Consider the following 16,378-nt stretch of genomic DNA (forward strand, 5'->3'; position numbering starts at 1 on the left):
TAATCACATATAATCTATATATATTTATATATAATTTTTTAAATAATGAATAACTCATTTATTTTTTATGATATTGAACGCTGGCCCGTTACACCCTATACACAATGAAGCCATAATTTTTTATTTATTTATTTATTTATTTATCTATTTATTTATTTATTTATTTATTTATTTATTCATTTATTTTTTTATTTATTTATTTATTTATTTATTTATTTATAAAAATTGTTGCTTCTTAAAATGACTATTTAATCGTTCACTATAATGTAGACTTTTGTTTTGTGATTTTTTTCTGATTTTTGTAAATGTTTCCTTTTTTAATGAAACATTTATATATATTTAATATCATGTAAAAAAGAATACACGAAATCAAGAGACACGGTAGTGTCTCGCGCCAAGTACACGCGGAGCGAGACCGACCGTGACTCTTTTACGTGACGCGACGGGTTGCGAGTACCCGAGATGTTGAGATCTCGATAACGAGTGAACGGATCAAGTTCTAAGTAGGCTTGATCGATAGCTTGGGGTCCAATTAGGGGGGGGTTTCTCTCATAATATTCCGCTACGTGCCCTACGAGCGGAGATATTGCGACGCAAAGTCCAAATGGGAAAATTTATTTTTAAGATACTCCTCCTAACGCCGACGTCTCAATATTATTATGATTATCAGAGAAACGTCCCTTTCACTTTTTCGACGCTGGCGGCGTAGGTATCGCCAGTTTCGATATCGCGCGCGTATTTCGAAATTAGGTCGATAGACTTATCGGTCAGGAGGAAGATTTCTATTTAGGTAAATTAGGTAATATATAATATATATTGAGTCAACGGAAAAGAAGGTTCTCTACGCTTGGCAGAAAGTGCCGCTAGGGAATTTTTAAGTCGATTCTTATGAATCAAGCTTGAATTCGATGTCTAGGTATCCCAGGTTGCCGATGACGAGGTCCAGATAGTGCGCTTCATAGTTTTCGGTGTCCAGGTGTAATAATACGTTGAATTCGATGTCTACGTGTCCCAGGTTGCCGATGACGAGGTCCACAGTGCGCTCCGTAGTTTTCGGTGTCTACGTGTATTAATACCTTGAATTTGATGTCCACGTGTCCCAGGTTGCCGATGACGGGATCCAGATAGTGCGCTTCATAGTTTTCGGTGTCCATGTGTAATCGTACGTTGAATTCGATGTCTAGGTGTCCCAGGTTGCCGATGACGAGGTCCACATAGTGCGCTCTGTAGTTTTCGGTGTCTACGTGTATTAATATCTTGAATTCGATGTCCACGTGTCCCAGGTTGCCGATGACGGAATCCAGATAGTGCGCTTCATAGTTTTCGGTGTCCAGGTGTAATCGTACGTTGAATTCGATGTCTAGGTGTCCCAGGTTGCCGATGACGAGGTCCACACAGTGCGCTTCGTAGTTTTCGGTGTCTACGTGTATTAATACCTTGAATTCGATGTCCACGTGTCCCAGGTTGCCGATGACGGGATCCAGATAGTGCGCTTTATAGTTTTCGGTGTCCAGGTGTAATCGTACGTTGAATTCGATGTCTAGGTGTCCCAGGTTGGCGATGACGAGGTCCACATAGTGCGCTTCGTAGTTTTCGGTGTCCAGGTGTAATAATACGTTGAATGCAATGTCTAGGTGTCCCAGGTTGCCGATGACAATGTCTAGATAGTGAGCTCCGTAGTTTTCGGTGTCTACGTGTATTAATACCTTGAATTCGATGTCTAGGTGTCCCAGGTTGCCGATGACAAGGTCCACATAGTGCGCTCCGTAGTTGTCGGTGTCTACGTGTATTAATATCTTGAAATTGATGTCTAGGTGTCTCAGGTTGCTGATGACGAGGTCCAGATAGCGCGCTCCGAAGTTTTCGGTGTCTAGATGTAATAATACCTCGAATTCGATGTCTACGTGTCCCAGGTTGCCGATGACGAGGTCCACATAGTGCGCTTTGTAGTTTTTGGTGTCTAGGTGTATTAATAACTTTAAATCTGAATGTAGGACACGTAGATATCGAATTCGAGGTATTAATACACGTAGACACCGAAAACTACGGAGCGCACTATGTGGACCTCGTCATCGGAAACGTGGGACACCTAGACATCGAATTCAACGTATTATTGTACCTGGACACCGAAAACTATAGAGCGCACTATCTGGAACCCGACATCAGCAACCTGGAACACGTGGACATCGAATTCAAGGTATTAATACACCTGAATACCGAAAACTATAAAGCGCACTATGTGAACCTCGTCATCGGCAACCTGGGACACCTAGACATCGAATTCAAGCTTGATTCATAAGAATCGACTTAAAAATTCCCTAGCGGCAGAATCAAGAGACACGGTAGTGTCTCGCGCCAAGTACACGCGGAGCGAGACCGACCGTGACTCTTTTACGCGACGCGACGGGTTGCGAGTACCCGAGATGTTGAGATCTCAATAACGAGTGAACGGATCAAGTTCTAAGTAGGCTTGATCGATAGCTTGGGGTCCAATTAGGGGGGGGGTTTCTCTTATAATATCCCGCTCCGTGCCCTACGAGCGGAGATATTGCGACGCAAAGTCCAAATGTGAAATTTTTTTATTAAGATACTTCTTCTTCTATCTACTTCTAACGCCGACGTCTTATATGACACTACAAAAAGGCGCGATATCCGTACAAAATTACCTTTTTCAAAAAAAAGGTAAAAAAATGCGCCAAGTACACGCATAGTAGTATATATGTATTATGTTGTTACCTCGAAAAAAACAAAGTGGTAGTATTATACCTCGAAATAACACCCTGTACATATTGTTTATACAATGCGTAATACTACAAAAAGGCGTGATATTTGTACAAAATTACCTTTTTTAAAAAAAAGGTAAAGAAAGGCGCCAAGTACACGCATAGTAGTGTATATGTTGTTACCTCGAAAAAAAAAACAGTGGTAGTATTATACCTTAAAAAAATCTAAGTAACAAGTGGTAGACGAAATCTTTGTATCTTGAAAAATTTCGAAAAAACCTAAACAGTAGTATCTTCACCTCGAAAAAAAAACAAAGTAGTAGTATTATACCTCGAAAAAACTTAAGTAACAAGTGGTGGACGTAATTTTTGTATCTCCAAAAATCTCGAAAAAACCTAAGCAGTATTATTTTTATTTCCAAAAAATTATTACTCAAGTGATACACATCACAAAATTACGTTACCTTATCAAAAAATGAGTCGCGCTTCAAGTGATCTATTATTACAATTACAAAAAAGAAATGATATCTCTTTTTAAATTACAGCGCCAATTACAGAGAACATATATTTTTCGAGATACAAAGATTACGTCTACCACTTGTTACTTAGGTTTTTTCGAGGTATAATATTACTACTGCTTTTCTTCGATTAGAATAAAAAATTGAATCATGAAGAATTATATACACAGAGGTAACAGTACAAAATACAAATATTTTATTAAAATATTTAAACCCAACAAGGGAATACAAGGTATTTACATACAAAGTTTATATATGTATTTTAAAAGATTTAATCGCATCGCAAAGAATTACAGAGGTAACAGTACAAAAAATAAAAATATTTTATTAAAATACATAAATTTTTCTTGTCAAAAAACTTGGCGCTGCTAGAGAGAGAGAGAGAGAGAGAGAGAGAGAGAGAGAGAGAGAGAGACCTTTTACAAATGTAGATATAGTATTACTTATTCTATACTTATTCTATACTTAATTCTAATCGCTTTAAAAATCTAAACTTATCCTAACTTATCCTATACTTAGTAATAAGCCGCATTATTCACCGTCACACACACACACACACACACACACACACACACACACACACACACATCGCCCACACCCACTCGCTCGCACATACACACCAGACTGACCTAATTTTGAGGTCTAGCAGCGCCAAGTTTTTTGACAAGAAAAATTTATGTATTTTAATAAAATATTTTTATTTTTTGTACTGTTACCTCTGTAATTCTTTGCGATGCGATTAAATCTTTTAAAATACATATATAAACTTTGTATTTAAATACCTTGTATTCCCTTGTTGGGTTTAAATATTTTAATAAAATATTTGTATTTTGTACTGTTACCTCTGTGTAATTCTTCATGATTCAATTTTTTATTCTAATCGAAGAAAAGCAGTAGTAATATTATACCTCGAAAAAACCTAAGTAACAAGTGGTAGACGTAATCTTTGTATCTCGAAAAATATATGTTCTCTGTAATTGGCGCTGTAATTTAAAAAGAGATATCATTTCTTTTTTGTAATTGTAATAATAGATCACTTGAAGCGCGACTCATTTTTTGATAAGGTAACGTAATTTTGTGATGTGTATCACTTGAGTAATAATTTTTTGGAAATAAAAATAATACTGCTTAGGTTTTTTCGAGATAGCTTATACTCTATAACTTTACCACTCAGCAAGCTCTTTCTTTTCCTCTTCTTCTTACTAAGACGCTACAGTTCCTCGAATAATTCAACTTTCAAAGATTATCTTTTTCTCACTTTTCTAGTCGAGAATAGTTTAACTTTTCTTCTTCAAATCTAATTCAATTACCTAAATTTTTGTGAAAAACAGAAAACTGTATTAGATTAAAATAAGAAACACTGAATTATATACATAATTTACTATCCTAATTCTGTTGGATTTTTTTCACATCTTATTCATCTTTTCCTAAAATATATGTGTCTACGTACAATCTCTCACTCTCACACATTTACGTTCCAACTATTACTTTACTAATCTCTTAGGCTGTGTTCGGAAACGTCTCCTGAGTGCACACAAGTATACTCTCACTCTCACACATATACGTTCCAACTATTACTTTACTAATCTCTTAGGCTGCGTTCAGAAACGTCTCCTGAGTGCACACGAGTATACTCCCTTCTCCTTCTAACTCATTGAGATAGAAAGAGAAGAACCCGGGTACACATGGGTATACTCCCTTCTCTTTCTATCTCAATGAGTTAGAAGGAGAAGGGAGTATACCCGTGTGTACCCGGGTGACGTTTACGAATGCAGCATTATTCTTTAAAAATGTATATTATTCCACTTACCTAACCAATAAGAAATTTACCCTCAAACGCATTCTAAATAACGTAATTTATGCTATTATTCTTACGATTATTATTTAAAGATCTCTCCACTAACTTTTCTACTTACTTTGTCCTTTCCTAACGTCTTCCTCAAATTTGTCTTCTTACACACACTCTCTCTCTCTCTCTATCTCAATAAATTTTAAATCTCACGTCTTTCTCTTAATAACGTTAATGTCAATTGCGAAGCAAACCCTCGCAATTTGACACATTAATATGAAGCATGCCACACATAGCATGCTTCAGATTAATGTGTCAAATTGAATTAATGAATACGATATATTCGAGATCTTGTATACTAAATTATTTAAAGAAAGATATATTTTTTCAATAAAATTTTATTTATTTAATTTAAAATTAATAAATATTTTTTTATTTTTGTAGCATTAACATTTTAACATTTATTTTCTTTTTAATCTTTCTTCTGCTGTAAATTTTGTTCATCCTCTTTTTTTTCATTCTGCTTTCGCTTCCTATACAGAGAATAATTTTTTATAACGATATTTATACAAAAACAACAAATATACATCTTTAAAATTTTTTTTACGGTAAACGCTTTTCAGTTTCCTTTTCCTTAGTCTTCCGTTTTACATTTTCTGCTTGCTCCCTTTCATATTCTAACATAGCGCTCAGCAAAACTTCATCCATTCCATCATCCATAACTAAATTTTAAAACAGAGAAATAAATAAATAAATTATACAAAGATACATTATACAACTTTATAGTCTATGGTTCAACAATATTTATATTACATCCAAAAATCGAAGCTTTTTATTAAAATTTAGTTAGAAACAATTAATTAATTTAATTTAATTTACTTTTCAAAAATTCATTCTGTTCATCAGATTGAGGGCATAAATCTTCCTTTTCCATACTCGTACAAATGGCTTTAAACCAATTACTCTTAAAATATTCAGTTTTGAACAACACCGTTTTTAAAATTGACATATAATACGTGAAACTAGTAACTTAATTTTTATTGTTTTAAATTGAAAATCAAAGATAAAATTTAAAGTATTTATATATTTATTTATTTATAAATATATTTATTTATTATTTTTTTGATTTAATGTTTTATTTATTTATTTATTTATTTATATATTGTTTTATTGATTTATTGAATTATTGATTTATTGATTTATTAATTTATTAATTTATTGATTGATTGATTGATTGATTGATTGATTTATTTATTAATTTTTTGATTTATTGTTTAATTTATTTATTTATTTATTAAACCTTGAAAAGTATTAAAAGAAAATATACTTTATTATATAGTTTTTGAAAGCTCTCGATGTAAGCTAAATGTTTTTGCAATTTAATAAATCGACGAAGTATCAGGAGCACATAACCGACGAAGAGGTCGCACTATCCAAAGTCCCCAAAATTATTTTCGAAAAATCGACGAAGTATCAGGAGAACATAACCAACGAAGAGATCGCACTATCAAAAATTTTCGAAAAATTAACAAAGTATTAGGAGAACATAACCGACGAAGAAGTCGCACTATCCAAAATTCCAAAAATTAAAAAATTTTCGAAAAATCGATGAAGTATCAGGAGAACATAACCAACGAAGAGAGAAAAACATTTAGCAACCAACGAAGAGGTCGCACTATCCAAAATTCCCAATATTAAAAAAAAATCATGCGTGTGGTCGCCACGCGCGTTAGAAGTGAAACTTCTGAAGGCAAGGCTTTGCCATAATTTTTCTGAAATTAATACAAAAACAATGCAACGGAATTAGTCACTCCAAGCCGCCCGCAACTCGAAAATATAGTGTTATACGCAGTTCTCACTATATCCGTCTTGCCAGTGCCGTACGCCTGATCGAATTTTCGTGACGCGTTTTCGAGTCGCAAAATCGAATTTACTTACCGATCCAAAAAGAGTTTCACTTTGTACGCCTGTTGGTCGAATTTTCGTGACACTATTTCGTGACGTTTTTTCGTGTCGCACAATCGAACTTACTACCGTACCAATTAAAGAAGTTTCATTTCGTACGCCAATTGGTCGAAAATTTTCGTTACACTTTTCGTGTCGCATAATCGAACTTACTACCGTGCCAGAAGAAGAACCGTCTCGCCAACGCCGTACGCCTATTGGTCGAATTTTCGTTACATTTTCCGTGTCGCACAATCGAACTTACTACCGTACCAAAGAAGTTTCATTTCGTACGCCTATTGGTCGAATTTTCGTTACACTTTCCGTGTCGCACAATCGAACTTACTACCGTACCAAAGAAGTTTCATTTCGTACGCCTATTGGTCGAATTTTCGTTACATTTTTCGTGTCGCACAATCAAACTTACTACCGTACCAAAGAAGTTTCATTTCGTACGCCTATTGGTCGAATTTTCGTTACACTTTCCGTGTCGCACAATCGAACTTACTACCGTACCAAAGAAGTTTCATTTCGTACGCCTATTGGTCGAATTTTCGTTACACTTTCCGTGTCGCATAATCGAACTTACTACCGTGCCAGAAGAAGAACCATCTCGCCAACGCCGTACGCCTATTGGTCAAATTTTCGTTACACTATTTGTGTCGCACAATCGAACTTACTACCGTACCAAAGAAGTTTCACTTCCGTTACACTTTTTCGTGTCGCGAATCGAATTCACTACCGTGCCTAAAGAAGTTTCACTTCAAAATCATGCGTGTGGTCGCCACGCGCGTTAGAAGTGAAACTTCTGAAGGCAAGGCTTTGCCATAACTTTTCTGAAATTAATACAAAAACAATGCAACGGAATTAGTCACTCCAAGCCGCCCGCAACTCGAAAATATAGTGTTATACGCAGTTCTCACTATATCCGTCTTGCCAGTGCCGTACGCCTGATCGAATTTTCGTGACGCGTTTTCGAGTCGCAAAATCGAATTTACTTACCGATCCAAAAGGAGTTTCAATTTGTACGCCTGTTGGTGTCGAATTTTCGTGACACTATTTCGTGACGTTTTTTCGTGTCGCACAATCAAACTTTCTACCGTACCAATTAAAGAAGTTTCATTTTGTACGCCAATTGGTCGAAAATTTTCGTTACACTTTTCGTGTCGCATAATCAAACTTACTACCGTGCCAGAAGAAGAACCGTCTCGCCAACGCCGTACGCCTATTGGTCAAATTTTCGTTACACTTTTCGTGTCGCACAATCGAACTTACTACCGTACCAAAGAAGTTTCATTTCGTACGCCTATTGGTCGAATTTTCGTTACACTTCCCGTGTCGCACAATCGAACTTACTTGCCGTACCAAAGAAGTTTAATTTCGTACGCCTATTGGTCGAATTTTCGTTACACTTTTCGTGTCGCATAATCGAACTTACTACCGTGCCAGAAGAAGAACCGTCTCGCCAACGCCGTACGCCTATTGGTCGAATTTTCGTTACATTTCTGTGTCGCACAATCGAACTTACTACCGTACCAAAGAAGTTTCATTTCGTACGCCTATTGGTCGAATTTTCGTTACATTTTCCGTGTCGCACAATCAAACTTACTACCGTACCAAAGAAGTTTCATTTCGTACGCCTATTGGTCGAATTTTCGTTACACTTTCCGTGTCGCATAATCGAACTTACTACCGTGCCAGAAGAAGAACCGTCTCGCCAAAGCCGTACGCCTATTGGTCAAATTTTCGTTACACTTTTTGTGTCGCACAATCGAACTTACTACCGTACCAAAGAAGTTTCACTTCCGTTACACTTTTTCGTGTCGCGAATCGAATTCACTACCGTGCCTAAAGAAGTTTCACTTCAAAAATTTTCGAAAAATCGATGAAGTATCAGGAGAACATAACCAACGATGAGCGAAAACATTTAGCTTACATCGAAATCTTTCAAAAACTATATAATAAAGTATATTTTCCTTTAATACTTTTCGAGAACAAACCCATATCGAAAAATTAACCACGAAAACATTTAGCTTACATCGAGAGCTTTCAAAAACTATATAATAAAGTATATTTTTATTTAATACTTTTCGAGAAAAAGAAAACGTTGCATGAAAACGTTGCATATGAAAACGTTGCAAGAAAACGTTGCAGTCATACCCCCATACCCCCCGAGAAAGACGTAGTTCTACGTCAAAAAGTGAAGTTACACATGTAATTTTATACAGAATAACATTAAGGAGGTTGGTTAGTTCTCCGTGTGGGGAGGTGGCGCGCGGCAGGGAAAAAGCATATAGGTTAAATTTTTGTCGCGTGAAATAAACGAATTTTAGCAAATAAATATGTGGAATGCATTTAATTGCTGTTTCTTAAGGTTTAAAAAAAGTTGTTTGTACAATTGAAACCCAAATACGTTATTATCCACATTGAAATGTGGAAATAATAAATGTGGTCCTGTTTTATTTTTACAATTTCTTGATAACTATAAAGACGAGTCATTTCAGTTTTCGAGAAAGTTCTTACTAAATATGTAAAGAGTTATTTGCACCTATTTTCACTAAATTCTTATCATTTTTAATATGCTTTCGAGAGTTACATTACAGGTTAGGTAACATTTTTGCTGTGTCGCCCGTGTATAAGAGAGAGACAAGAGTATAACTTCAATAATTAATTACTCGACAATCATGCAGACGATTGTTTTCAACTTTGGCATGGACGACAAATACCCATAGACGAATATTCTCCACAAATTTGAACTAATTCTTATCAAATTGATTTAACTAACCACCCTCCTTAAAGAAAAATTGGCATTTACTTTGGCGAGAATCGGGAAAGGGGTTACCGATTTTTATAGAATTCGTTTATATTTGAAATTTTGTAATATTTTTTTTTAACTATACAGAATGTAATTAAACTGGCGATAAATATTTTAATGATAAATGCTTTGTAACATTTTAAGACGAAAATTTTAATACAAAAATTCCGAGGCTATAATAGTTTTTAAACACTCAAAAAAATGTTTTGCAAGTGTAGAATATTGTTTGCCACATATAGAATTTATAGCAGCAACATTCTAGTAATATCTTCTGGAAAATTTAGGTCCCATTACCAAATGTTTATCACTGCATTGGATAAATATGAGTTTCGATACTACAGCTAGAACGATCTTTGTGAGAAATATAGCTGCCGATTATAACTGCAGCAGCGAGATAATATAACAACATATTCTGAATGTCATAGCTAACTTATTTTTGTAGCTGCAGCTAAATTAATTGTATACTTTTTAAATTGTTTACTTTTTAGCCTATCCAATGGCTGCGATTTAGCAGAAAAAGCAGCTTTGCAATTATAAGATTCTTTAATATGATTGGTTTATACATTTAACACGTAACACAAAACAACTTCACAATTAGAATACGTGCTAATAAATCAGTCTCGGGCGTGGATCGGCATCTCGCCGTTATCCACCGTCGTCGTCTCCGCCACCCAGCCGTCGAGTTTTCCCTCGAACGAAGGCTGTGTTCCGATATTTACTGCAATGCACTGCCAGTACTGCCAGTACTGGCAGTATGTATCGTGATGAGATGCGCTACTTATTTTCAAAATTGGAGTTTTTCTGGTTAATACGATTTCTTTTGTTTAATTTTTATATGGTTTTTTTGGTTAAAATGGTGACATAAGAACTTGTTAACGTTTTTCAATTTTAATTTTCTTTTTTCCCAGATCAACTCCCACTAAATCGAAGTAAATCCCTCATGTGCCCGATATATTTGTTCAGGCGTCTTCCGTTCAGGATATGTCCGCCCCCTACCCCGCTCAGAGCCTGGCTTATGACTGGCGTCTGTGCGTATACAATATTTTTTCGAAATAAAGCCACCGATGAAAAAATTTGCGAAGATTGTCTACTCGGTAAATACCAACCGGTTAGACAGAAATTCGAAGGCGTACTGTGGTATTTCGTGCAGTACGGACCGCGAACAGATTTCCAAACGTGTGCAGACTGTAATAAAACACTAGTCGATTATTGCCCGGCAAGCGAGTGCTCTGAGTGTACGATCATCGAAGATGTTTTAGAAACATACATCCTGAATGAACAAGCAAAATACCATAATTCTGACCGCCCCATAAGAATCCTAATTGACCAGACCCTCTGGTGATCGGAATCCGAGCCGCGAATAACCCCTGTCGCAGATATGTCAGTCTCAGAGTGTACCTATTTATCACTTCTCGCTCGTCAGTTCCATTTGTTCGTTCCTTGGGTTCTTCTGTGTCATTTTTTGGGTTTATTTTCATTGTACGCTGTCCTATGCCACCACTTTTCGATGGCACCCACCATCAAGTGCAGCATACGCTGCGATGCTGTGCGCCGAGGAACGACTCCATTCTACCTCCTCGATTCGATCAAAAATGCTCTGGATATTTTTGGAACGGTAAATAGGTACACTCTGAGACTGACATATCTGTAATCAGCTTGACGAGTCCTTTCGTTTGGTACTTACTTTGCCATTTGCCTATGGATACTTGTTCTCTTTTGATTAAATTTTTAAAAGACGTTTTCTCTAAACTGATATTGAAGTGAAACTTCTTTAGGCACGGTAGTGAGTTCGATTCGCGACACGAAAAAGTGTAACGGAAGTGAAACTTCTTTGGTACGGTAGTAAGTTCGATTGTGCGACACAAAAAGTGTAACGAAAATTCGACCAATAGGCGTACGGCGTTGGCGAGACGGTTCTTCTTCTGGCACGGTAGTAAGTTCGATTATGCGACACGAAAAGTGTAACGAAAATTCGACCAATAGGCGTACAAAATGAAACTTCTTTGGTACGGTAGTAAGTTCGATTGTGCGACACGGAAAATGTAACGAAAATTCGACCAATAGGCGTACGGCGTTGGCGAGACGGTTCTTCTTTTGGCACGGTAGTAAGTTCGATTATGCGACACGAAAAGTGTAACGAAAATTCGACCAATAGGCGTACGAAATTAAACTTCTTTGGTACGGTAGTAAGTTCGATTGTGCGACACGAAAAGTGTAACGAAAATTCGACCAATAGGCGTACGAAATGAAACTTCTTTGGTACGGTAGTAAGTTCGATTGTGCGACACGGAAGGTGTAACGAAAATTCGACCAATAGGCGTACGAAATGAAACTTCTTTGGTACGGTAGTAAGTTCGATTGTGCGACACGGAAAATGTAACGAAAATTTGACCAATAGGCGTACGGCGTTGGCGAGACGGTTCTTCTTCTGGCATGGTAGTAAGTTCGATTATGCGACACGAAAAGTGTAACGAAAATTCGACCAATAGGCGTACAAAATGAAACTTCTTTGGTACGGTAGTAAGTTTGATTGTGCGACACGGAAAGTGTAACGAAAATTCGACCAATAGGCGTACGAAATGAAACTTCTTTGGTACGGTAGTAAGTTATTCGATTGTGCGACACAAAGTGTAACGAAAATTTGACCAATAGGCGTACGGCGTTGGTGAGACGGTTCTTCTTCTGGCACGGTAGTAAGTTCGATTATGCGACACGAAAAGTGTAACGAAAATTCGACCAATTGGCGTACGAAATGAAACTTCTTTAATTGGTACGGTAGTAAGTTCGATTGTGCGACACGAAAAAACGTCACAAATAGTGTCACGAAAATTCGACCAACAGACGTACAAAGTAAAACTTTTTTTGGATCGGTAAGTAAATTCGATTTTGCGACTCAAAAACGCGTCACGAAAATTCGATCAGGCGTAGGCACTGGCAAGACGGATATAGTGAGAACTGCATATAACACTATATTTTCGAGTTGCGGGCGGCTTGGAGTGACTAATTCCGTTGCATTGTTTATGTATTAATTTCAGAAAAGTTATGGCAAAGCCTTGCTTTTAGAAGTTTCACTTCTAACGCGCGTGGCGACCACACGCATGATTTTTTTTTTAAATTGTGCCGGTCTTCTTGCAAGGTAGCGATACAATTGTGGATTTATTATTGTGATTATTTTATGTTATTCCAATTATGATTACCGTCAGTTATTGACATTACGAGTTGCTATGTGTTGTTATGTGTAAATATGATTAATTATACGAAGTTGTAATTACATTTATGTACATTATGTAGTCTACAAAGAATAAGATATATATTTGCAAATTTGCAAGTGTATATAATCATACTTCATACTATTATATAAAACCCGACTGTTTGTCTGTCTGTCTGTCCGTCCGTTTGTCCGCGAACTACTCATTCGTTAGTGGACCGAATTTTTACCAAAAGTATATGAAACAGGGGTAGAATTTTCCGGGGAGTGCTATGATGTGTATAATTTTTCGTTACCGATTTTATGGAAACCGGTTTTTCTAATTTTTTCAATTTTTCGGGAAATAATTGACCGAATCTCAAAGAATTGTATATGAAACGGGGGTAGAATTTTCCGGAGAGTGCTATAAACTGTATCGTTTTTCGTTACCGATCTTTTTGGGAACCGGTATCTTTTTGAAAATTGGTTACGAAATTTTCCAGAGAGGGAGAGAGAAAGAGAGAGAGAGAGAGAGAGAGATTGATTGATTGATTGATTGATTGTTTATTATGCCCAAGCAATAGCTAAAGGGCAAAGAATGAATACAATATGCAATGAACACATGTAAATAGAACCTGTTCATGCTCTCTCCCAAACAATACGCACTTAAAACTAACTTACAACTAACTCGCCTTAAAATTAATGCAACTTAAAACTAAGAGAATAACGCTACGCAAAAATAACTACAAAGAAAAAAAATATAGAAATACAGCAATTCGCAAGAACAAAAGTCCAAAAGACCCACTACTCAGATTCAGACGAAAGCAAATACTCACGAAGAAGGCTTTTGAATAATGCAAGAGAAGATGCAGATGTAATTTCAACGGGAAGAGAATGCCAAAAATATATGGAAGAAAGTTGGAAGGAATTTCTATAGGTGACCGTTCTGTGAGCAAGAATATGAAAGATTTGAGGAGACAAAGCAGCAAGTCGGTCAGATCTTCTGAGTAATGGGTCAAGTGGAGTGAAAAGTTCGCTTAAGTACAAAGGTGAAGACAAATAGAGTATCCGATACATCTGACACCCGAGAAAGTACCGCCTTCTATTTTCCACCAAAAGCCATCCCAGGCGACGCCTATACTGAGTAATATGCTCATCCCGCCGCAAGTTATATATGAATCTAATGCAGCAGTTCACTAGTCTCTGTAATCTGGTGTGAGAGAGAGAGGTGTGAGAGAGAGAGAGAGACTATTTTGCGTGTCTTATTACATATGTTCTCCGGGGCGAAGCCCGGGTAAGCAGCTAGTTACATAAAAATAGAAATTACTTAATATTTTACTATATTATATTCAAAGTTTTCTTATGTTTTTTTGACTTGTGTATCGTGTGAGATGTGCTACTTATTTTTAAAATTGGAACTTTGCTGGAAGAAGACCAGCAGAATCTTGTGCCGGCAAAGCAGTTCTATTGACGACAAGTCTCCCAAAACTGCTGCGGCGTTCCTTTGAGAAAATCCAACAAAAATCTCAATTTTACGAAATCCTTGTCTCTCCGTAGTTCTATTCGATATGCAGTAACTCCTAGAACGCTTGTGTTGAGGGATAACATTTAACATATCTAGTACCAGTTGCTCGCAGTCAAAAGCCTCGAGAGTTAAAAGAGGATTTATGGTCCACAAATTAACATTTCGTTATGTGCAAGAGTGTAACAATAACAATAACAATAACAATAACAATGACATGACAATGACATGAATGACAATGACAATGACATGACAATACAATACAATACAATAACAAACAATAACAATAACAATAACAATAACAATAACAAACAATAACAATACAATAACAATAACAATAACAATAACAATAACAATAACAATAACAATAACAATAACAATAACAATAACAATAACAATAAAATAACAATACAATACAAAACAATAACAATACAATAACAATACAATAACAATAACAATAACAAAACAATAACAATAACAATACAATAACAATAACATAACAATAACAATAACAATAACAATAACAATAACAATAACAATAACAATAACAATAACAATAACAATAACAATAACAATAACAATAACAATAACAATAACAATAACAATAACAATAACAATAACAATAACAATAACAATAACAATAACAATTTTTCGCAGAATGGCTTCGTAGAGTTCGTAGCGATATATTCTACAATATACAAATAATGATTTTTAACTTTCAGTTCTAAAGATATCCGCCTATTATGCAAGAAACGCATTCCTAATCAACTCCGCGCCTTCCGCTTTGTATTCTGCGATTTCTTCATCCTTCTGTTTTACCAGATCCAGCAGAATCTTGTGTCGGCGATACAGTTCTATTGACGACAAGCAGTGAGGCATATACTACGTTTACGCGAGCGTTACTTCTGTAGTAACTTACAATAATTCCTTCGCGTAAACGGGATTTTGTAGTAACTTACGATAATTTACTCCGCGTAAACGAGTGAATTATCGTAAGTTACTACAGAAGTAACGCTTGCGCAAAACGTAGTAATAGTCACGTTCTCCCAAAAATGCTGCGGCGTTCCTTTGAGAAGATCCAACGAAAATCTCAATTTTACGAAATCCTTGTCTCTCCGTAGTTCTATTCGATATGCAATAACTCCTAGAACGCTTGTGTGCAGTGTGCACGTGTTGAGGGATAACATTTAACATATCTAGTACCAGTTGCTCGCAGTCAAAAGCCTCGAGAGTTAAAAGAGGATTTATGGTCTACAAATTAACATTTCATTATATACAAGAGTGTATGATATAAAATGATTTTCCTACTCAGAAAAATGCGAAGTATTCTCGCTATTTGTAGAATAAATTTCAATCTATACTTTTCTTTTATATGATTCACGCTTGTTGAAGTATAAAAAATTGTAATTTGTACATGTAAAATGTGTATAATGTATGTGAGGTACTTGAGACGAATTGAATACCTGACATTTGCGAAATATAGTTTCGTCTGTCAGATTCTCCGTCCAAATTTCTATTAGATTTGTTAACAGAACTTTCCACGACTCGTTTTCCTTTGTAAAACAGATCATGTGATCTTTTTCGTTTTTTAATATTGTTTTTCTGGTTAGTAATGGTAATTGGGTTGTTTAACAACTGCAAATAATTTCTGCTTAATATGATTTTTCTGGTTCATTTTTAATGTAATTTTTCCGGTTAATAATGGTGATTGGTTATTATGTTCCACGAGTGACAATATTTTGTTTTTTTCAAAGTAAATGTATTCACATGTAGCACATATCACAATAGCGTAAGTAACACACACACATACATCTGAATATAAAATCTGAAGTTACTTAATTTGATATTGAAGTAGAATGCTGGTTACTAATTAGTAACTT

General features: G+C 35.9%; 1 protein-coding gene and 1 pseudogene across 1 annotated transcript in view; one reads left to right on the top strand and one right to left on the bottom strand.

Moving 5' to 3' along the window:
* Window positions 1–16,378, top strand: part of LOC139814518 (uncharacterized) — a 52,508-nt gene that overhangs the window by 24,236 nt on the left and 11,894 nt on the right. The window lies entirely within an intron of this gene.
* Window positions 15,117–16,117, bottom strand: LOC139814901 (uncharacterized; annotated as a pseudogene).

Source organism: Temnothorax longispinosus, chromosome 6, assembly GCF_030848805.1.
Source record: "Temnothorax longispinosus isolate EJ_2023e chromosome 6, Tlon_JGU_v1, whole genome shotgun sequence".
NCBI lineage: Eukaryota > Metazoa > Arthropoda > Insecta > Hymenoptera > Formicidae > Temnothorax > Temnothorax longispinosus.